The sequence below is a fragment of the Monodelphis domestica genome, chromosome 1, assembly GCF_027887165.1.
Source record: "Monodelphis domestica isolate mMonDom1 chromosome 1, mMonDom1.pri, whole genome shotgun sequence".
Lineage (NCBI taxonomy): Eukaryota > Metazoa > Chordata > Mammalia > Didelphimorphia > Didelphidae > Monodelphis > Monodelphis domestica.
In genome coordinates, this window is record NC_077227.1 from 561,207,726 (window position 1) to 561,232,984 (window position 25,259).

At 32.3% G+C, this 25,259-nt stretch overlaps 1 protein-coding gene across 2 annotated transcripts in view; it reads right to left on the reverse strand.

The window, feature by feature from the left end:
* The window catches only part of CSMD1 (CUB and Sushi multiple domains 1), a 2,624,761-nt gene that overhangs the window by 681,742 nt on the left and 1,917,760 nt on the right, over positions 1-25,259 (reverse strand). The gene's annotated exons all lie outside the window — the stretch shown is intronic.

Here is a 25,259-nt window from a genome sequence, read left to right on the forward strand (position 1 = left end):
AGATAAGCTTTCTTAGCCATTGTATGGCCAGGTGTGGGAATCTGATTTTGTACAGATATGGAGAGAGAAATTGGAATATTGAATTTGAGTAATGGTTCTGATTTTCAGTTTTGTGAAATGAAGAATAAATGAAAGAAAATAATATAAAAAAAGTTTGGGACTATATTATGAAGCCTTCAAATGCTGGGCCAAGGAATTTACATTTTATCTTAAAGGCAAAGGGAACCACTGAGTCAATGAGTTGGTCAATAACCATTTATTAAGTGCTAACCATCTTCTAGCCTCCCTAAACACTTTTGGGGATAAAAAGAAAAACAAAGGGGGTAGCTGGGTGGCTCAGTGGATTGAGAGCCAGGTCTAGAGACAAGAGGTCCTAGGTTCAAATCTGGCCTCAGACATTTCCCAGCTATGTGACCCTGGGCAAGTCACTTGACCCCCATTGCCTAGCCCTTACCAGTCTTCTGCCTTGGAGTCAATAAACAGTATTGGCTCCAAAACAGAAGGTAAGGGTTTTAAAAAAAAAACATTTCCTGCTCACAAGGACCTAATTTATAGTGTAGAAGTTGACACTCAGACAATGATGAAGTATAAATTGCAATTTATTTCTGAAAGGGGCAGTGGCCCTTGCAGAAAATGATATTATTAAGTCTCAAAGTAAGGCAGGAAAGCTAAGAGGTAGAGAGGAGGAGGTACAAAATTACAGTCATGGGGAAGAGCCACTGAGTCAATAGATGGAATCATGTATTTGAGGAACAGCAAGAATACCAGTATTATAGAACTTTTGGAAAATTAATATTGAATGAGGACATTTTTTTGAGAAATAGTTCCCACTATGGCCTTGAAGAAGAATTTGATTTTAAAACTACAAAACTGTCTCTCCTCCAGGCCATAAAAGTGGGTTGGATCCATCCTTCTTTTTTCTTGGTCTTTTACATGTAGAGCTGAAAAAGGCTTTCTATTTATCTATAAATAAGAACTTGATTAGGTGATGAAATACAGTTACAAAACTAGGCAGTCATCATGTTAGGAAGTATGTAGAGGAGAAGCATCTCTTGTCATCCCGAAGACCCAACTCTCCCTGTGACTGAGGTCTCAGTTCATTTCCTATTTGTGTATTCTCTAGGTGTCAGAAGCATATATATATATATATATATATATATATATATATATATATATATATATATATATAGGCATGTGCAACAAAAAGTGGGTGGGAGGGCCTAGAGATTCACTTGGCTCTCCTACCTAGCTACTAATTTTGCTTAGGCTTAAGACTGTTCTCTCTCTCCCACCTAGCCAGGCTACCTGGCTAGTTCTCAGGTGTCTGTTCAGATGGTGAGACAAGTTAGATCTTCTTGAGCAGCAGATTAATAAATTAATATTTTAAAACAAAAAATACAGCCTTTGGGGAATTTATTCATTACAGACTGATGTTAGAAGAAACATGTAGAATGGAAAAGTAGTGGATTATGGAGAGGAGCATCTAGTTACAAAGAGATCAACTAGAAGGTTATTGTCACAGTTCAGGTAAGAATATAATACTTTTAAGCATGATCAATGATTCTTGAATTTTAGTAAAATGAGAGAAGTGAAAAAATAGGGAACTTTGTTGGTGACTAAATGAGTGACTAGAAATTTGGGAGGCACCGAGATCATAAAGGCCTTTAAAAACCAAATAGAGGGTTTTGTAATTAATCTGAGATAATAAGGAGTTATTATAGCATACCCATGGCTATGATATGGGCTTCAGAAAGATTAGTTTGCTAGCTGAGTGGAGGATGGTCTGGAGAGACTCAAAGGTGACCAATCAGAAGGATATTAATATCAAATAAAAATATGTTTGTGAGATGAATCCTTTTAAAATAATTTAACATACTATAGGACATCTATATCTATGCTACTTCTATTACAGTTATCTCTTCAGTGCTAAATATAATGATATATAATACAAATATAATATAATGACCCCATCTTTCCTGATCTCTCTTCAGCATTTGACACTTGATTACTCTCCTTTTAGATATTCTCTCCTTTCTTATGTTTGTGTTGTGTGTGTATGTGTGCATGTGTGTGTTAAGAAGGCAGATGAAATTCAATTTTACTTTTATAGTAACAATACAAATGTGGTTCCATGATGCCCTGAAGGCAATTTATGGGCCCCAAACCTATGGTGTATCTCTACTCAGTGCTAATGGAGCCACACTGATCAGTGACAAAAATGAGATCCTGGAGAGATGGGCTTGTACATTTCCATAGTGTTCTTTTCATACCATCATCAGTTGATGCTAAAGCCATTCACTAGACTTAAACCTCAGGCTGAAGTCAATCCCTCTCTAGTCCAACTTCCAAATAAAGAAAAAAGTTTTTGAATGCCATTACGCTACTTTTATGTGACAAAGTGCCAGGTGCTGATTTCATTTAAGCATAGATTCACAAGGCAGGGAATCCACTGCTTTATACAAAAACTGACCAAAATCTTTCAGGTTATATGACAAGAGGAGGCTACCCCCAGGCATCCCTGAGGATGCTTCCATTGTCCACTTCTATAAAGGAAAAGGAAATAGTTGTCCTGTGGCCATCACAGTGAAGTCTCTCTATTAATTATTGCTGACAAGATTCTTTCCAGAGTCCTCCCTAATCTGCTGATCTTTCACCTTTCACCTACCCCAGAGTCACAGTGACTTCAGAAAGGGCTAAGAAGTAATTGATATTGAGTTTGCTGCCTGCCAACTCCAGAAGAAATGCCAGGAGCATAATAGAGGCCAAGCCATTGTCTTGGAAATCCTTATTCTCAAATTCACCTGGCAGGATAAGGTACAAGACACTGAAGTCTTTTCTTATGCAAAACTTCCAAGATATTCAAGACTACTCCTAGGGGGCAACTCTATTGAGTTGGTCACATTGTTTGAATGCTAAACATACACTAGCTTTAAAGACTATTTTGTGGAAAACTCACATAAGACAAGGATTCACATCTCTTGTGAATCTCTCCTCACTCCAACCCATCAGGAACAACAATTTGTTGTTTTGATATTCATGAAAGATCATGGAATAATTCACCACCTTTTTAAAATTCTTGAGTATTTTCCCATTGTCTTCTATATCTAGTCTAGCCTTCTTACCATGACATTCAAAGTCCCACATGCACCGAGATATCATTCTTTTTAAGCTTGAATTTTGATTATTCTCTTACAAATATTCTATTCTCTATCATAATTAGACTATTACTCTTAAATAAAATCCATTTACTATTTACCCATGACAGCCCACTTGCCTTTATGTTATTTCTTTCAAATGATATATACTTGATTTCACTTTTCCCTTCCAAAATTCTTATCTGCTTAAATCTCATTCATCCTGCCTGAACAATTTATGGTATGTTGCTGCGATAGAATATTATTGTGCTATAAGAAATTGTGAGCAGGTTGATTCCAGAAAAAAACTGGGAAGACATGACTTAGTGTGAAGTAAAGTGAGCAGAATTGGGAGACCATTGTATTAGTAATAGCAATATTCTGGAGGAGGAAATGGAAAACCAGCTCAAGAACTTTCCCAAGAAGATCTCATCTAAGATGGACATGACATGAACAACTGAATAATTACAACAGCAATATTATATGATGATCAGCTGTGAATGATTTAGCTATTCTCAGCAATACAATGATCATTATAATTTTGAAGGATTTGTGATGAAAGATGCAATCCACCTCAAGAGAAAGAAAACTGATATAGTCTGAATGAAGATCTAAGCATATTTTACCTTGATGTTTCTTGGACATTTTTGCCTATTTTTTTTCCAAAACATGACTAGCACAGAATTATGTTCTGTATGGCTACATGTGAATACTCTATATTAAAATGCTTGCTCTCTCAGAGAAGAGGGAGGGGGGAGGGAGGGGAGAGAGAGAATTTGAAACACAAAAATTTTGAAAAATTGACATAAATTATTTTACATATAATTGGAAAAATAAAATATGACAACTTTCAAAAAATCCTATTAATGTTGGAGACAAAAATGGATGAAAAGGAAGGAAACAATGATTTATTTAATGACAACTATTTGTTATGCACTGTGCTAAGGTGAGGAAGCCATATGGACACTAGTTTTATTAAAAAGAAGGCTTCATATTGAGGATGAAACCTCCTTCTTTCAGTAAGATGGAGCTAGAATAAATGTATATCATCTGTCATTACATATGTTTATGTATACAGATTTATATTTAACAATATATTTAACAATGACTATATACAAATTATAATTTGGGAGGTTTACTACATTCTCAATAAAGTAGAGAGAAAAGAAACCAGAAATAAGAGGGGGGGCAGTCAATTAGGACAATGTACTTTAAGAAAGCTATAAATTAATCTCAGAAGAGGCAGATAATACCTCGATGAAAAGATTACTTAGGACAATTTAGAAAAGAAATATTTCTGATTTATTTGAATAAAATACAATTAGAATAAAAATAAAACCATGTTAATAAGGCAAGGACAAAATTATTCAGAAGGACATAGAAAAAAAAAGCAATGGCAATTGCAATTGAAGGATTATAGCCCTAAAATGAAAAAGTCTAATTCAACCTGGTGTGTTATAGAAAAAGAAGGAGCATAAAATTTAGATCCATCACTTTGCCTCTAAAAAAGATTGTATATTGGGGAAACAATGAAATGACTGCTTGTACTAAGCAAACCAGTGGGAGAATGGAAAGTAATGGAAAGTTACAAAATATGGTTTCAGAGGTGTATTGATAATTACATTTTTTTAAAAGAAAATGAACAGTTTGGAAGATAACAGTGAACTAGAAATTGACCAAGAACTAATTTCCAAAAAAGAATTTTTTTTGGAATGGAATTGACTGCAAGAAAGAAAATAACTCAAACCTTGGGAAGAAGAAAAAAAGACCTAGAAAAGTGAATGTACTCACTAGAGCATTGATGGAACTTGGCAGATATAGAAAGAATTTACCGGCAAATGAGAAATACTTACTTAGGAAATCATGTAGCATGTGGGACTCAAGATTACTTTTCTTTACCTACTAAGGTAGAAATATAGCTAGTCATCTGACAGTAAAAGAGATATCTATAGAGATAATTATTATTATATTTGAGATATGTCTTAGGAAATAGTAGTGCTATACACATATATTTATTATGCATACATATATATTTAATTGGTGCCTTTATTTTATATGACACAACCTATACATTTCTGAACATTTCCCCAACAGTATAATTCTTTCCCTTACAATGATTTTTTAAAAAAGAACTTATTAAAAAATCTGCCAACACATTTATTATATCCAACAGAATATGAAACAATACCTAACATTTATACAATATGAAAGGTTTACTTACTGTTTTACATATACTTTCTCTTTTAATCCTCACACAATTTTGTGAGGTTTTACTATCCCCATTTTACAGATAAGGAATTTGTGGCTTGCCCAGGATCAAACAGCAAGGAAGTCCCTGAGATAGGTCTTAAACCCAAGTTTCTACTTTGGATGCAGCTTTCTATTTATGATCACTCTTATATACCCTAATGTTGTAACCCAAGGAGGCAAGTACATTTTTCATGTATGCTCAGGAGTTTGATATTGGTAATTATAGGCTATTTGTATATACTTTATTTTAATTATGTCATTTACATGGCTATAGTAATTGTGTATTCTTCTTGTTTCTGCCTAATTCATTCTGCATTAGCTCAAAGGAATCTTCCTCAGTTCCTCTGAATTCTTTATATTTTTAGTTTACTCCACTTTTGTGATATTCCACAGGATTTATATGCCATAATCTGTTTACTCATTTCTAAATTCAAGGAAATTGTATTAATGGGGGACTTTGAAGGAGGAATCAAAGTTCAGCCACTTGGGGATTGAATACAATGTGACACTTCCTCCTCCTTCCCCAAGTTGAGCAGTTGACCAAAGAAGTCAGTCTGACTAGACTAAAAGGGTAAGTGAAATTTTTCCTTCAGCCTCCTTCTTGAAATGTTTTGAAGTTCCCCTCCTAACACATTTGAATCTGATTCAAATTACTATTAAACTCAAGATGTCTGTTTTATTTAAGTGTAAAGGGTTGAAGGGTAAACAGGACAGGGAAAAGGAAATCCCTAGGTATTTTCCCTGTACAGATCTTCAGGTTTTGAACCAGGGAGTCTTCTTTAGAAGTGAGCTTTATCCTAAAGAAGAGAGTCTTTATCCTAAAGATTTGCCACCAGTTGAGAGATAAGATCTTCTGCTGCTCAAGTAAAAAGGATCGAGAGATTTCTGTATCTTCACAACCAAAGGTAGTTCTCCCTCTCAGCTCCAAGGAGCCCAAGACAAAAAGAAGAACTCTTTGTTTTCTCCCAACTGCCTTTTGAGCCTGGCTGGAAATTACATCCCCTCCACCGATGTCATCTGGGGTTCCATCTGCTCTTCTTCTGAGACATTTCTTCAAAATTCAATTTCTCCATTTCTTCTGGTCATTCCTCTCATTCAGTATCTAGTTTTATTTCCATTTCTTTGCTATGAATATATTGGTGTGGATGATATCCTTTTTTTGTCCTTTGACTTCTTTGACATATATGATTTGCAATTGGATGTCTGGATGTATTTTTTCTTTTTTAATCAAATTTCTTTTTTTTTTTTACAGAATGAATGGACTAATGCATAGCTACTGAAATACTTGGCATTTAAAGATTCTCATAAGTACTCTATAAGACATATGTGCATCATTTGGCATGTTAAAGAACCAGGGATCAGTAGGGTTATATGATTTGCCCAATGGTACACAGCTAAGAAGTGGGAATGCTGAGATTCAAGCCCATGTCCCCCAGCTCTGAGAGTCATGCTTCTTTCCAATCCATCAGGTAAAGACATACCAATACTCATTAGTTAGCAAAACTTAGAAGATTTTTATTTCTAAATGTTCATTAAATAATTCAATACATCTGGAACCTTGTGATGATATTAGTCATATCATTTATTTAAAAGAATATGTATGGTATCCATATTTTAATATAATCAGGAAATATATAGAATTCATAATGTAACAGAAGCTACTTCTATGCTCAGGCTCTTGAGAGATTGGTCCTGACACAAAGTCAAAGAGTGAGAGTGCAAGAAGGGGTATGATGGATAAGGACACTAGCAGACAGAAGTAGCCTGCTATCTGAGAGTTATAGAGAACTCCATATTTGAGTCAAGAAGTCTATGGAATTGGGGTGGAAACAATAACTACTGGGTTAAGTGTGGGATTGTAAACCTCTGGCCTTCATCAATGAACAACGTCAAGTAACTGTAAAACAAGTGTCCTCTGGTTGTTGATAGAATATTTAGGTTGCTTTCCCCCACATCTTTTATGAATGCTTACTAGGGACAAGGCACAAATGCTAGAAGTTGGGGAACAAAGAAAAAAATTAAAGAGTGTTGTACTAAAGAGCTTGTAGTCCACTGTGGGAATACAGCATGGGCAGTGATAAGGGCAGTACAAGGAAGATTGAAGGGAAGGAGAATGCTAACAAGGAGGAGAATGAGTGAGCCAATGCTTCACACAGTGGCTACTAACTATATTGCAACTTAAAAGAAAAAAAGAATTCCATAAATTATAGATGAGACAGGTTACCAATCCAGGAATGTATAAAAGTTTAGGCAAAGGCATATGAATGGGGTAGGAAAACACAGATTCAGAGATGTTTATCAGTCCAGTTTTCTGGGGATATACAGTTTTTTCACTTAATGATTTATAAATTGTTATTTATAAATATACTTCTTCTGGGGTAATTAATTATAAATTATATTATCAACCTTTTAGAAATGAGGAAAGTTAAAGAGTTGCTTAAAGTTCATATGGTTTAAAAGTGAGTGAAACAAACAAAAAAAGAACATGAATTTAGATTTTCTCATCCCAATACCAATTCCTATAATATCATCTTCTCTTAGTACTGTTCCTTTTATGTAAAGCTATAACTTGGAAGGTTCTTTTCCATTCTCCTAATATCTTTAACTAACCAAGACTTCAGAAAAAGTCTCTGCTGCTGCTAGTTTATTTTATTTCATTTTTTTATCTTGAGAAAATTTTATTTATTTAGTTGTTATAATATTTTTTCCATGGTTACAAGATTTGTGTTCTTTCTTTACCCTTCCCCAATGCCCTCCCATAGCTGACGAGCAATTCCAATGGGTTTTATATGTGTCATTGATCAAGATCTATTTCCATATTATTGATATTTGAACTAGGGTGATCATTTAGAGTGTAGGATATAGTTTATAAAGGTAAGTACCATTAAATAAGCTTCTATTGGTCTAAAGAGCAAGTGTCTACAAAATCTTAAATGCAAATTAAGGAATTTCTATCTGATCCTATAGGCAATGAGAAGGCCTACCAATTTTTGAACCAGATTGTGAAATAGTCTGACTTAAAACTGAAGAAAATTATCTTGGTCACTGTGTTGAGAGTGTAAAAAAGAAAACATTAATCAAATTAAGCATGTTTATAGTAAAAAAAAGTTTTGTTTTGGAGGGATTGTTAGTAAATTAATAGCTCCATGCCATTTCATGAATCTGTACACTATATATCATTATCTTATTTGTATCTTAATGACTGTGAAGTTAAGCAATGAGTTAAAGAATCACAGAAATTTTGAGTCTGAAGAGACCACTGAGTCCAACATTTTGTTGAATAAGAATTACAAATACAACATATCCACAAAAATTTCAGTCAGCTTCTATTTTTAAGTCATTAGTGTTCTAGCTCAGCAAATCAATGTTTGCTTTTGTTTCAAGAAATGTAATTGGATTTAATATTTTTTATTATGAAAAGAGTTTGTCTTATCCAAAGTTAGGTTTGTAATATTTTCAAACATTAACAATTAATAAGGAAAATAAAACTTTTGCATTTAAAAATACCTTTATCAATATTATTAACTGAGAAAGTTGAAATTAGAGAAAGATTTTATTTGAAAGCTAATTCTGAAAGGTAAATTTTTTGTCTAATTTTAAACATTAAAGCAATTTATTTTTTTAAAAGGCATTTTTTGTGCTTCTTAGCAGATACTATTAGTTTTTTTTAGTAGTTTAACTTAAAATTTCTTAAAAAGTCATGACTAAATAAAGAAGATAGCATTTAGTGTCCTGAATTCTATTAACTGCAGGCTTATTGTAAATATTTAAATAGTAAAATAAGAGCTCACTTTCAGCTTGGTCATAATTTCTTTATGCAATTAAAGCATAACCTAACCTCTTATCCTTGTTTTGAGCATCCCATCACTAAAAATAAATTAGGAAGCATCCAACAAACAGTGAAACAATGAAAGAAACATACTGAAAAATTAATGATGAAGGGGATTTATAAATTAGGAAAACTAACACAGTAAATGAGAGTATATGTATATAAAATCTGGTACTACTTAACAATATGTGAGTTGAAAAGGAAAAAGAAAGAATAGGAACACAATATGACATAGATTATAACATGTTCTTCCATATACTTAACTAACAAAGTCCTTAAAATTAAATACAAGGAATGGCTCCACAAAATAGGGTTTAACAATTTTCTGTTTAATTCTATTACTTCAAATGATCAAAACAAGCATTTACAAAAAAAAGTGAACCTATGTACCCTTTCTTCAAAATTCAATTTGATTTGTGAAGACAGTCTTCCAATATAATTATGTCCCAAGAGATAAGTCCATTCATGATATTAGCAAAGGATTTTCTCAAAAAAAAAAAAAAGGAAAGAAAGAAAGTAGGTAGAAATGATAAAAACTTTCCAAGGAATAAAAAAGTAAAATCTTAGCTCTAAGAGTGTTGGAAAGTTAGAATCAAATGTGTCACTGAAGTGGAAAAGAGATTCAATTATTTTTTAGTTTTCCATGGCACTAAAGATGTTTGATATCCCTGGTACTTCAAAGCTTATATACGACATGGCATAAAAGATATTAGACTTCAACAATGGCACTATGTAAAAAGCTTTGTAAAAGGGTATCATATTTGTAATTCCTTGAGTAGTAGCAGTCTGCAGAATTTTAGAGAGAATATAACTTATTGGAGATTTTGGAAAAAAACATTTCAAAGTGACTAAATTTAAAAATGGATGTAATTAGGCTTTTATTTCTACTATGGTGTTTTCCTTTTCTATTTCAAAATACAGGATGATATTGATTTTCTGTGATTAGGGATAGAAAGAATAAAGCAAATATGAAAGAAACAGTAAATAATTGAGATTCACTTTTGTCTCTCTGTGAAGAAAAGCATCGCCTATCAAGGTAGAAGAGCTAGCAGTTTTAGGTATAGGTTTCATATTCATAATGCTTACTGCTTCCTTAGAATTGAATGTTAATGTGAAAACAATTCTAGCCCAGTGGCACATGATAAAATAAAAGGAATTTTAAATTACAAATAACTGAAGGATTCTTTCATTAATCATTTCAACTACATTGTACATAACAAAAATAACAAACAAAAGACAAAAACAGTGATTTATGTAGGGTAAGGAAAGAAGTGGAATGAGAAATAATAATCTTTCAATATTCTATATTCAGGAAACCAAATAATTAGTTGTTGGGAGATATTTGGAATTTGGAAAATCAAGATATTTGGCAAAATGTGACAAAGCATCCATTGAATTGGAGAATCTTTCACATAGCATTTAAATGCTTTCCTTCTGTTTAGTGTTCCAGAACTTAAAGCTGCTCATGTACAAACTCCTAACTTACCTAATGACACTCATAGGATCTGGTCTGTCCATATTCTAGTATCACAGTGTAGCATGGACATGTGAATTGACACATGGGAAATGGTATGCCAACAGCTGAAGTTTTGTGGGTCAATGGAACTTATTCAGTCATGAAAATTACTGAAAGAGAAACTAAACTTCTTGGGTTAATCCCTCAAGGAGAAAGCCCTTAAGTGAGGAAGAATTCATTGCCTCTTCAATATAGCCAATTCCATTTTTGGGTATTTCTAACTGATGGGAAATGGTTTCTTAAACTGAATCAAAATTTCTCTGGAGGTTGCTCTCATTGTTTCTTTTCTTTTTACCCCTCCTAAGACGAAGAAGAATAATTCCAGTGGTTCTGCCACATGACAATCTTTCAAATTCCTGATGATCACTATGAAGCAGTCCACATGTATTTTTTTTTACTTCTCCAGGCAAAATGTTGTCAGTTTCTTTCAAAGAGTTCTAATATGTCACTAACTTAAGACTCATCTGGTTGGGAACTCTTTAAAAATAAATATCTCTACTGATTTTAAAAACAAAATATTTTTGCTTTTAGATTGCTTATCTTTCTTCTTGTATACATCTTTTCTCCACTGATTCATTCTATATAATAAGAAAATTTTAAAGAGATAGAGGAAGAAGAGAAAAATAAGCAAAAATACCAAAACATCAATATTTTGGAATATAAATGATTTATACAAAGGGACCTCTCACATCTGCAGTAGAGTAGGAGACGTATGTCAAAAGGGGAAATATCATTTCACATTCCAATTCTTTTGGGTCATGCTTCTTTACTGTAATTTTGCAATATTAACTTTTGGGTTTTTTGTAGTTGTTCTTTCCATTCATATTGTTGTGGCTATTGTGTACAGGTATCCATTCCACATAGCTGAGGTTAGGGATATGGTGAGCCTGGGAAAAGTTTTTGGTTCTTTCTTGATAACAGAGAAGAAGTCTGAATTTTTTATTTTTCATTTATGGAGTATTTATGGAGCCTTTTGTAAAATTTAGATTAATATTTGAAAATGGGTTATATGTAGGTCAATTTTAAGACATCTCTACATTTCTAGCCATTGTGTGCCATCTGCTGGTTTTCATGTTCTTTTTGAAAACTTAAACTTTTTACTTATTTTAACTTCAAAGAAGAAATTATGTATACATAAGGTATTAAAAGATAAAATAGGTTGATATTATAAAATACTCTTAATATATTTTATTCATTTCTGAATTTTTAAGCTTTTTTCTGTGTCATCTCCTGGCCTTTGCATATAGTCTGTGTTCTGCAAAACTCCCCAAAATTCTCATCTAAGTTATTATTCCTAGCCATAATATATTAAAACTCTGATGGAGAAAGAGATGAAGTAGGAAAGATACATGTACATTGTTTCCTTGGCAGTGTTTATAAGGTTTTACATCAATTCACATTAGTGATTCTATACTTTTCTGTAGTAATATTATTTCTTATAGCACAATGATATATTTATATTCATATTATGCAATCAGCAAGTATCTGTGTTATCTTCAGTCTTTGCAATAACAAAATGTCCTGCTATGAACAATTTAGTATAAATGAGGATTTTCTTTTATATAATCTCATTGAATTATATTGCAAATAATAAAATGTACATACCAAAGAACATGGATATTTAGTTACTTTATTTACATGATTCCCAATCACTTTCCAGAATTATAGCTTCACCAGAAATGTATCAGTGTGGATATCTTTCTATCATCTTTTCAACACTGACTATTCCCATTTTTGTCATTTTTGCTAGTTCTCTAAAGGTCTGGTCAAATCTTAGAATATTTGATTTGCATTTCTCTCACTATCCATGATTTAGAGTATTCTTTCACATGGCTTTAAATAGTGTATTATTTTTCTTTAGTGCTAGTCTCTGTCATAAGAGTTAGCAATTTACTTTTTGAGAACTAAATATTCCTATCCCTTTATGAGCTTTCTACCTTACTAATCTCAATTTCATAATTTAGTACCTTAAACAAAAAACAATACTCCAGATGTGTTTTACTCAGGTCAGAATAAAATGGTGCTAAGAATTGCTTTTTCTATGTTCAAATTCCTTCTAGAAAAGTTTTGGTTTTATGGAGTTATAATATATAATATAATAAATAGAGTCTGCTAAGTGGAGCTATGGATAGATTGTTGGACCTGGAGTAAGGAAGATTTGAATTCAAATCCTGCCTCAGAAATTATTAGTTATATGACAGGCTAAATGCCTCAGTTTCTTCACATTTAAAATATGGATAATAACAGCACCCATCTCCAAAGGTTCTTGTGTGGATAAAATTAAATAATACTTGAAATGTAATTCACAAAACAACATATATAGATATAGATAATAGCTATTATTGTTATATGGAATTATTGATTCAAATTGAGCTCTCAGCAAAATAAAACTTAGACTTTTTCATTCTTATACTATGTAGCTACTTTCTTATATTTTTAATTTTTTAAAATTTGAATCCAGTGATAAGATCTAGCATCTATATTGAATAAATTTAATATTCAATAAAATCTGCATTCTAGCCCTATCAAGGTCTAATCTAGGATCAATCCCTTCCAACTTTGTGCCATCTTAAAATCTGATAATATCATTTATATTTTTATCACTGATAAAAGTGACAAAATTTAAAAGTATACATCTCTGGTGAATTTCAGTAGGAATCCTCTTATTCTTTAGCATCAGACTTTTGATTCATTAATGACTTATCCTTGTGTCTTGTCTTCCGATGGGCAAGATTACTTAAAAGATCTCTGAATCATACAAATTCTGTCCCAATATCAAACTCATTGCATGATACTTTGCTTGTGCTTTTCCTTGACTCTTTTTGAACTTTTTGAACTTTTCCTTACTCTGACCTATGGTATCAAATTGAAACCAGACTGTTTTGATTACATAGATTCTTCTTTGATTCTGTTTTTTTTTCTCCCAAGTACTTCATTATTTCATAAATTTTAGAAGTTTAATGGTTCACAGAACTATACAGTGTTACACAAAATAACATATCATGAAACCTCTAATAGAAAAATAAGAAAATTCTCAATTTTTTTACAATTTCATAGGGAAATAATTTAATTTAATATGAATATTTAACCTTAACAGGAAACTAGAGCTATTAAGATCTGTAGGTGAGGAAGGATTATGATTTGGCTTTAGTTTCCTCACCTTGCAAAATAAAACTATCAACCAATGATTAAGTGATCACTTAATGGTAGGATATGAGACAACTTGAGTTTAATTGTGAAAAACAGGAAAAAACAAATGAGAAACATCCTATAAAATGTATTTAAAATTTTGAGTGGTCTGAGTGAGACTTCAAATCAGTATCTAGAAATCATATATTCCTCATTAGAATTAATCTGTTGTCTTTTTGGCCATTTAAAAACAATAATAACTCTTTTAGAAACAAGAATTAATCATGAGAATCAGCTGATTCCTGTAAGATGAAGAGAGAAAAAAGAACATCCAGCCAAGTTTACTATAGCTTCAGCAATCAAACCATTAATCTTCATATAATCTCTACTTCATTTTATTTCAGTTTACTCTCAGGTTGAAGCTGAATTTGTAAGGATAAATGCTGAGGTGAGAGTGGAGGATGTAGCTCAAGATAATGGACCACTAAGCCTAGAATTTAAATGTCAGATTTTCACATTAGAATTTAATACTCTCTGGAGTTCTACCACCTGCTCTCATTTCTCACACAATCTGACAAATTTAAATATTTAATAATGGCTTATCTCAAAATTTTAAGACTAGGCCATTTTTATCATGCACTAAGTTAACTAAGAAAAAACAAACTAAGACAGCAGTAAATGATGTGAAAGGTGTTTCTCATTTCCACTGAAATAAGTTTCTCAATGATTTTAAATATACCTAATGCAGTTTGTTCTGCATAAAGCAAATCAATACAAAATCATTGTTTTGACATTAACACCAAATTGTGCTGGCTTATTTGAATCTTTTGATTTATATTAATTTGGGTCCAATAATAATACTATACCCAAGCATATGCCTCAGGCATCTTTATTAGTACAATCCCTAGATAAAGCCCATTGAACATTATGATCACTTCAAGCAAGTTTAAATTACTTATTCTGGTTCAAGTTTTTAAATTATAAAAAAAAAAACCATACATTTTTCTAAAAAAATAGTTCATTTTACTAAACTCACCAAATGCATTATCCTATCAAATAACTAAACTATATCTGAAAACATTTTAATAATATTATTATTTCTAGATAGGATCAAGCAATCATTATTCATTTATTAAGCTCTTATATGCCTGGTTCTGTGCTAGGTACTAAGACAAGAAAAATGAAACAACCCCTGTTTTTAAAGACATTATATTTTGCACAGAAACATAGAAGCATGCTCTACCCATATAACCCTATTATAATATACATATATGAATATATTCTATACAGACATTAAATTTATTGTGGATACATATATACTTCTATTAATTTGCTATGTATAAATTGCCATATATATCTAAATTCATATGCAAATATGAATTTATCTGAATACACATTCACACTCATACATACACAGGAAGTTTAGAATGAATAGGAATTCTAAGTAGATTTCACTGATTTTTGAATGGATGATTGGGATCAATATTTCTAGATCTATCTATATCTAATCATCTCTGTTATTGCTGTCTACCTCAACTATCTCTATCACTATTTCTTTTCATTCATAATAAATTCATTTTGATGAAGTGCACTAGCAATGAGATATATATATATATATACACAAATTCAAATACATATATATATATATATAATTCTAAATACATAGAAAATATTTTAGTTAGTGATAGCACCAGTGGTTAAAGGGGAGAGGATCAGGAAAGGCTTCATGGAGGTAATTTTTGTGGTAAATGTAAGTTTGTTGTAAGTCACAATAATTCTACTACAATTCTTCAGTAGCACCATTGCAGATACTCTCCAAAATACAGCCAATGGTAATGATTTCAGCTTTCTAATACTTTGTGACTGTTGGCTGTGTCTTCCAAAGAAGATTTTCCAAAGAGGGTCCACTTTATAAACAAGGGGCTTTTCTCTAGGATTTTTCACATTTCTTTAACTACCAGTGTAGCACTGGAATGATATCTATGTCATAACTCACTCTTGCTGCCTGACTAATCTACCCAGTTCCATTTCCTAGCTGGCAGCTGTTGTGCCACAGGTGTCCTGCATAATATTCTACATTTCATTACACAAAGCCCTAAGAAAATTCTTAGCTCTACTTGGTATGTAGTTTCTCAGTTCAATTCTTATCATACTTGGCTAAATAATCTTAGTGAAAGTTAAGGTAAATATTTGATTACTAAAATCCTGTAATTAAAGAAACAAACTCACTGACATATCAAAAAGGCTAAAGTACACATAATAAGCAATTAACCTGGTTGAATGAGGCATGAAGTTATTTTCCCCTGGATCCCATTAAAACAACAGCAGCAACAAACTTACTAAACCATTCTGTTAATGCACTTAGTCTACTTAAAGGTTATATTAATGTGTTCTGCGAGGAAGCTTGGCAAAGAAGAAATTATGGAGAAATATTAGTATGCCTGAGGAGTTTTCTTAATGCTTAGATACATTTTAAGCTATGAGCTCTCCATAACTTGCTGCATAGAAAGGGACTTGTTAAAATAGTGTTTGAGATACTGTGGAAAAAAATCTTTGAACTTTGGAATTATTAACCTTAAGGAAGCTACTGGTGTGTGTGTGTGTGTGTGTGTGTGTGTGTGTGTGTGTGTGTGTGTGTGTGTGTGTGACAGTACCCTTCCATTGGAATCTCAGTGAATGACAAACTTTTCAGTGAAATGCAGGGGAAAATCTTGGTTATTACCACATGTACTGCATTGAAGGGCATAATCCTGACCTGTTTTGTTTGCCTCCAGGTAAGACTAGCTCTAAGCTATATCTCTTAACTCCAAACTCTTTAAACATCTCAGTGTCTAACCATTTTTACCACCAACAGCTTCATAAATAGATCTAATAAAACTTCCTTTGGAGCTTATATCTCATTTTGTCCTTATAGAAAAAGGCTATTTGAACATTTGTTTTCAGTGATGGTCTTAACAGTAGAGAATAAGTGGGCTATAATTCCCTTATATCTGGAAGCTATATCTTCTTTCTAGGCTCTAAGGTCATTTTAACATTGGGGGGCTGATGCATCATACTGAGAATTGATATCATAGTCTACTAATACCCCAGGATCTCGTTCAGACAAATTTCTGTCTAACCATGTTTTCTCTTATAGAGTGTGTAAAGTCCACTTAATGTACCATAATATGAGATGTTATATTAATACCTATTACACTTGTACATATTAGATTCACCATATTTTTTAGTTTTTCACTCAGCATGTTGGCTCTGCTTCCAATATTTGTATCATCTACAAATGTGCTAAGGATGTTTCCTATTGATAAAGATTCAGGATATTTATTTTTTCCTCCAAAAGAGTTAAATAGCCAGGGATCAATAAGATATTACTGGGACACTGTGAGTCTTCCTTCAAAGATGATATTTAACCATTATCTTCATAGAAGTCATTCTTATTTTTCTCATAATGGGAATAGGTTAATATATGTAAAGCACCTGGCAAACCTGAAAGCACTATAAAATGCTATTATTGTTATTATTTTATTATTAAAGGCTCCATCCATTGGATTATGGGCTGTGCCATTAGACTGTAAATTAATTGAGATTAGGGGAAATCTTTTGCCTTTATTTGTATCTAACATTTATCTGTGTTTGAAACATAATATATAACTAATAAATGTTTATTGAGTAACTGACTTAATGAATTATGCTTCTTGTTGTCTTGGAAATATAATGGAACCAACTTCATCAATTCTTTTGCCTATTAAGGAGTTGAGAATGACTATAAGACTGGAAGGAAGTTATTATCCTAAATAGAGATGTCTAGAAAAGAAGCAGCAGATTTTTATGTTTATTTTTATGGGGGCAATGTATAAAATGAATTCCATTTTGGACACAGTGAATTTGAAATGCCAATGGTACATTCCAGTAGGAAATGCCAGCCCACAGAGTTGGCATCTAAGCTCTAGAGTTCAAGATAAAAATTAAGATCGAACAGATAAATTTAGGGAAAAAATAAATCACATACCCAGATGATAATTGAATTACTGGAGAGGATGAAATGACAAAAAGGAGCATATGGAGGAAGAAGAAAAGTTCTCTGTAAAAAGCCTTTGTGATCACTCACATTTAGTGGGCAATGAAGCTGAATAGAGAGGTGCATAAAGCATTGGCCTTGGACTCAGGAAGACTCATCTTCATGAGTTCAAATACAGTCTCACACACTTAGTAGCTGTGTGACCCTGGGAAAGTCACTTAACCCTCCTTGTCTCAGTTCCTCATCTGTAAAAATCAGTTAAAGAAGGACACTATAGTTTCTTTGGCAAGAAAACCCAAAAATCAGGACACAAAGAGTTGACAATGAATGAACAATGACACCAAATTTAGTTGGTGGGAGGTCAATAATTATTCATCAAAAGTCAGTAGGGAATTGTTAGCTTGGTAGAAGGCATTTTTATATTTCTGCTAAGATTTAAGTCCCATAAAGACTTGGGGAATATTTAAACTATATATGACTACACCATTGCAAAACATAAGACTGCACAGAAGGCATTATATGAGCATTTGTTGATTTTAATTCAGTAAAATTCTCTTTTCAGAGAGCTTTTCAGTTAACAGTAAAACAAAGCTATCAGTCTTATCTGTTCCAAATAAATTTCAATAGACACAGGTTGTTCTTTAAAAGGAATAAATACCGACACCAACATCATGCTATTGAATTCATTTGTCATATATTTAAATTAGGTAATGTGTCTTATAAAGTTTCTGTTCATTTATCTGCTATCAAAATGCAAATAGCACCTCAGACACTTGCTAGCTATGTGATCCTATGTTAATCACTTAGCCCTAATTCCCTAAACCTTACTACCTTTCTGCCATAGAAGTAATATTTAATATCCATTCTAAGGCAGAGGACTAGGGTTTTAAAAATTGATTTTTAAAATATTTTTTCAGTTACATGTCAATACAGTATCTTAATATTCATTTTCTGTAATTTGTCAATCTGTATTCTCTTGCTCTCTCTCACTCCTTACCCCCTCCAGTAAGGCAGGCAATATGATATAGGTTGTGCAAATATTATAGTATAATATATATTTCCATGTTCATTATGTTGTGAAAGGAGACACATATTGCTTAAACTAGGGGAAAAAGAATGGAAGAAATGAAAAAAATGATGTGTTCCAATTTGCAATCAGACTCTATCTGTCCATAGAAGTTTTAAAATGGATTACTCTCCAGAATAATTATATCATTTTGGATCTCCACCATCATGGTAATAATGTCCTGATTTTTCCAAATACCCTCAGCATTGATTGATTTCTTTCTTGCTATGTTAGCCAGTCTGAATGCCATGAGGTGGTACTTCAGAGTTGTTTCCATGTGCATATATTTGGATGATTTTCATTTTAATTAATTATTCATATTATCACATTAATATTAATTATCTATAAATAAACATAATAATTAATTCAAATAATTAATATTCATTAATAAACATTGGGAAATTATAAGTATTCTCAAGATCTGACTTAGTTCTTTCTTTATTTAAGAAATAATGCCTTTGCAGAGAAACTTGCTTTAAAGATTTTCCTGTAGTTTTCTTTGGCTTTTTAATCTTGGTTGCATTGTTTTTGTTTGTGCAGAAACCTTTAAATTGAATGTACTTAAAATTATCTATTTTAAATCTTCTGAAGTTCTCTATGCCTTGTTTAAGCATAAAATTTTCCCTTATCCATCCTTCTGAAAGGTAAATTAATTTGTGCTTCAATAATTTATTTATGGCATCATCCTTTATTTATAAACCATGTATCCATTTGTATTTTACCTTGGTATATGACATAAGATCTTCATCTACACCTAGTTTCTGCCAAATTGCTTTCCATTTTTCCCAGCAGTTTTTTGTTAAATAGTGAGCTCTTCCAGAAGTTTGAATCTTTGGATTTGTCAAGCCCTAAGTTACTATAGTCACTTACCATTGTGTTGAATGCTAAGTCTATTCAACTGGTCCTCTATTCTATTTCTAAGCCAGTACCAGATTGTTTTAATGGTTGCCATTATATAAAATTCAGTATAGCTAAGCTACCTTTCTTTATTTTTTTTCAGCACCTCCATTGATATTTTAGGTCTTTTGTTCTTTTGGATTAATTTTGCTATTATTTTTTCTAGCTCTATGACATAGTATTGGTGTAGTTGAGTATGGCACTGAATAAATAAATTAAATGAGGAAGAATTGTGATTTTTATTATATAGGCTTGACCTAGACATGAATAATTTCCCCCAATTATTTAGATACAACTTTATTTCTGTGAAAATCTTTTTTTTGAAAATTTATTTAATTAGATGCTTTAGAATACTTTTCCATGATTACAAGATTCATGTTCTTTCTCTCCCCTCCCCCCAACCCCTTTCTGTAGCTGGCATGTAATTCCACTGGATTTAACATGCATCATTGATCAAGACCTATGTGAAAGTCTTTTGCAATTGTGATCATATAAATCCTGGGTTTGTATTGGCAGATAGATCCCCAGTTGTTTTATATGGGTTTTCCCTTTCTAATTTCTGTTGTTGGGTTTTATTATTAGTACAGAGAAATGCTGATGATTTTGTGATTTTATTTTTTTATCCTATATCTTTGCTAAAGTTGTTAATTGTTTTGATTAGTTTTTTGGATGCTTCTCTAGGATATTCTAGGTATGCCATCATAACATCTGCAAAGAGCAATAGTTTTATTTCTTCATTTCTAATTCTGATTCTTGCAATTTATTCTCATTCTCATAACTAGCATTTCTAGAACAATACTGAATGTTAGTCACGTTAATGGGCATCCCTTTTTCACTTCTGAATTTATTAGGAAGGCTTCTTGTTTATCCCCATTACATATAATGTTTGCTCAAAGTTATAGATAGATTCTATTTATTATTTTGAGGAAGGTCCTTTAATTTTAATATTGTCATGTTCTTAAATAGTGATGGGATTTGTGTTTTGTGTGTTTTTGAAGTAATCATATGGTTTCTGTGGGGATTGTTAGTAATATGGTAAATTCTATAGATAATTTTCCTATAGATAATTGAACCATCTCACCTCTCTAGTCATAGTATATGAATTTATTGAGAATATTTCCCATTGTTACATGATTCATGATTTTTTCTACCCCTCTTCCATCCCCCCTCCCAGAGCTAACAAGTGATTCTACTGCTTATACATGTATCATTGTTCAAAACCTATTTCGATGTTATTCATACATTTAACATCAAAACCCCCATCATATCTCCAATCAAACCACATGATTGATCATATATTTTTCTTCTGCATTACTGTGCCCACAGTTCTTTCTCTGGGTGTGGATTGCATTCTTTCTCATAACTTCCTCTAGGTTGTCCTGGGTCATTGCATTGCTGCTAGTAGAAAAGTCTAATACATTCCATTGTGCCATAATGTATCAGTCTCTATGTACAATGTTCTCCTGGTTCTGCTCCTTTCATTTTGCATCAATTCCCAGAGGTCTTCCCAGTTCACATGGAATTCTTCCAGTTCATCAATTTCAGTACAATAGTATTCCATCACCATCAGATATTCCAATTTGTTCATCCATTCCCCAATTGATGGACACCCCCTCATTTTCCAATTTTTTTACTACCACAAAGAGAGTAGCTATAAAGATTTTTGTACAAGTATTTTTCTTTCTTGTCTTGCGCCTAGCAAAACATTATTTTTGCTTTCTTTTCTTTTCTATTTCCTCTCTCACTATTCTAATTTCTCTTAGAAAATTGAATATTGTGTATATCTTTAGTTAGAAGTGAATTTAGAACTACAAAATGATTATGTTAAATGATCAATGGGGAGACTAGTCTCCCAGTGATCATCAGGGGGGATTGTAAACCTCAAAATTTCTTAGACTTATAAATGTTGGAAATTTCACCATTGGGAAATTTCATACTTGAAAAATTCCATATTGATAGTGGGTCTTGGCTATTGGAATGTGAACCCCTTTGGCATGAGAGTTTCCCCCTCCTCCCTTCTTAAGATTACTTTAGGACAGAAACCTTTTGCTGAACAATGGAAAGGACTTTGACTTATGCTTAAGCATAGAACAGGAATTTCTTTGAGTCATGATTGATTTTAGAATTGATACAATGGAGATACTTGGAATCAATCTCCACCCTACTCAGTCCTAACAGGATTGAGGAAGGGCTGCAGCATAGATCAAAATTTAATTATTCCAATCTCTACCCTACTCAGATTAACAGGATTTAGGAAGGGCTGTAGCAAAGGATCAAAGATTTAATTATTTGAAAATATGACCTTCAACAGACATGTGCAAAGCCAGAGACCTCTGGGTGGTCCTGGGTTAAGCTAGAGCCTCCATTGGCACAGGGAAATTGATGGACAGTGATTGGTAGATGTGAGAACTGAGGGGAGGCAACTTGGATGGTTTCCTTAAAGAGAGAGGGGTCTGAAGACAAACTTAGGAGTTTGTCTGAGTGGTTGCAGTGGTGTTCTGAGAAGCTTGCTCTGAAGGAAGCTGAAGGTGGGGGCTCTGAGACTGTTTCTCCATTTTGGTCACGTGAGTAATAGGGACTGATCTCCTTTCTTTGCCCCAGCTATCTAAGGGCTTGGGCCTTTTGGCCCAGCCTAAACAGAAGGGGTATTTAAGCCCTATTCCCTTCTCTCCCCTTTCTCTCTACCTCTATCTCTCTATCTCTAATTCCTTTCTTCCTCCTGTTTGTAATTAAAACTCCATAAAAGGTTGACGGCTGACTTGAGTTTTCATTTAGGAATTACATAGCTGAATTCCTTGGCGACCTTAAATTAATATATATCAGTCTTTTAAAAGTGATTTCCTTGTCACACTTTGGGGTATAAACTCAGCAGTGGTATGACTGTATCAAAGGGCAGGCATTCTTTTAAAGCCCTTTGGGCATAATTACAAACTTCTCTCCAGAATGGTTGAGCCAATTCACAACTCCAACAGCAGTGTTTTAGTGTCCCTATTTTGCCACATCCCCACCAACATTTGTTACTTTTCTTTGTCATATTGGACAATCTTCTAGGTGTGAGTTGGTACCTCAAAGTTGTTTTAATTTGAATTTCTCCAATCAGGAGGGATTTATAACTTTTTCATATGCTTAATGATGATTTTGATTTCTTCATGTGAAAAATGCCTATTCTTGTTTTTACCATTTGAGGATTGGGGAATGGCTTGATTTTTGGTAAATTTGACTTAGTTCCTTATATATTGGGGGAATTAAATCTTTGTCAGAGAGTTTTGTTATAAAAATGTTTTCCTAGTTTGTTGCTTTCCTTCTAATTTTGGTTGCATTTGTTTTTTTTTTAATACAAAATCTTTTTAAATTTTATATGATTATAGTTTTTCATTTTACATTTTATAATGTTCTCTATATCTTGCTTGGTCTTAAATTCTTTCCTTTCCCACAGATCTGACAGGTATGGTATTCTATGTTCAACTAATTTATTTATGATTTCACTCTTTATATTTAAGTAATTTACCATTTTTTATTTTTTTTATCTTGGCATAGGGTGTAAGATGTTGATCTAAACCTAATTTTCCCCATACTATTTGCCAATCTTCCAAGAAGTTTTTGTCAAATAGTGAGCTCTTGTCCCAAAAGCCAGGGTCTTTTCATTTATATAACACTAGCTTGCTGAGGACATTTACCTGTAGTCTATTCCATTGATCCACCCTTCAGACTCTTAGCCAGTACCATATTGTTTTGGTGACCACAGCTTTATAGTACAGTTTAGGATCTGGTATTGTTAGGTCCCCATTCTTCACATTTTTTTTCATTATTTCCCTTGATATTCTTGATCTTTTGTTCTTCCAGATGAACTTCATTATACATTTTTCTAATTGTTATTTTGGTAATTTGATAGGTATGCCACTGAATAAATATTCATTATGATCAGGTGGGATTTATACCAGGAATGCAAGGAAGGTTTAATATTAGGAAAACTATCCACATATGAATGACTATATGAATACTCAAAACAACAGAAATCACATGATTATCTCAATAGATGCAGAAAAAGACTTTGAAAAATACAACACCCATTCCTATTGAAAAGAAACTAGAAAATACAAGAATAGATTAGCCTTTCCTCAAAATAATAAAGAGTATATATAATTAAAACCATCAGTAAGTATCATATGCAATGGGGATTAGAAGCCTTTCAATAAGATCAGGTGGGAAGCAAGGATATTATTTAACATTGTTCTAGAAATACTAGTAATAGCAACATTGTTCTAGAAATACTAGTAATAGCAATGAGAAAATAAAAAGAAATTGAAAGTATTAAAGTAGGCAATGAGGAAACTAAACTATCACTTTCTACAGATGATATGATGATCTACTTAAAATAATGAACAACTTTAGCAAAGTTGCAGGGTATAAGATAAATCTACATAAATCATTAGCATTTCTATATATTTCCAACAAAACTCAGCAGCAGGAGTTAGAAAGAGAAACTCCATTTAAAATCACTCTAGACAATATAAAATATTTAGAATCTACATGCCAAGACAAACACAGGAATTATACAAACACAACTACAAAACACTTCACACAATTAAAACTACATCTAAATATTTGGAAAAACATTAATTGCTCCTGGGTAGGATGAGCTAATATAATAAAAATGACAATCCTACTGAAATTAATCTACTTATTCAGTGTTACAATCTTCTTAATAGTATTTTGTTTTTAAAATTTGAATCAATACTCACAAAAATGAACAGTATGTAAATATGTTTTGCATGATAATACATGTATAAGCCAGATCAAATCACCTGCCAGCACTAAGAGGGGGAAAAGAAGGAAGAAAAGGTGATAAGTTTGATCACATAACTTGGGAAATTTTGTGTAGAAATTTAATAAATGGAATTGGTAAAAAGATACTAATAAGTCAAAAAATTGCATCTAAACTCATTAGGGATACTGGATGATTTCTTTATTTTTTTCTTGTTTTTGTTTCCTGGTCTAAGGATCAACATCATATTTGTGTCATAAAAACCAATTTGGTAGCATTCCTTCCTCAGCTATTTTTTCTGAATAATTTATATAGCATTAGAGTTAATTATTCTTTAAATATCTAATAAAATTAATTTGTTTATCTGTCTAATCCTAGGGTTTTTTCTTAGGGAGTTCATTGATGCCTTGTTCAAAATTTTGTTTTCTGAGATGGGATGGTTTAAGTATTTTATTTCTCCTTCTGTTAATATGAGTAATTTATATTTCTTTAAATATTCATCTATTTAATTTGATTTCCCAGATTTATTGACATGTAATTGGGCAAAATAATGCCTAATAATTGCTTTAATTTCCTTTTTAATTATTTGTAATCTCACTCTTTTCATTTTTAATATGAGGGATTAGGTTTTCTTCTTTCTTTTTTGATCAAATTAATC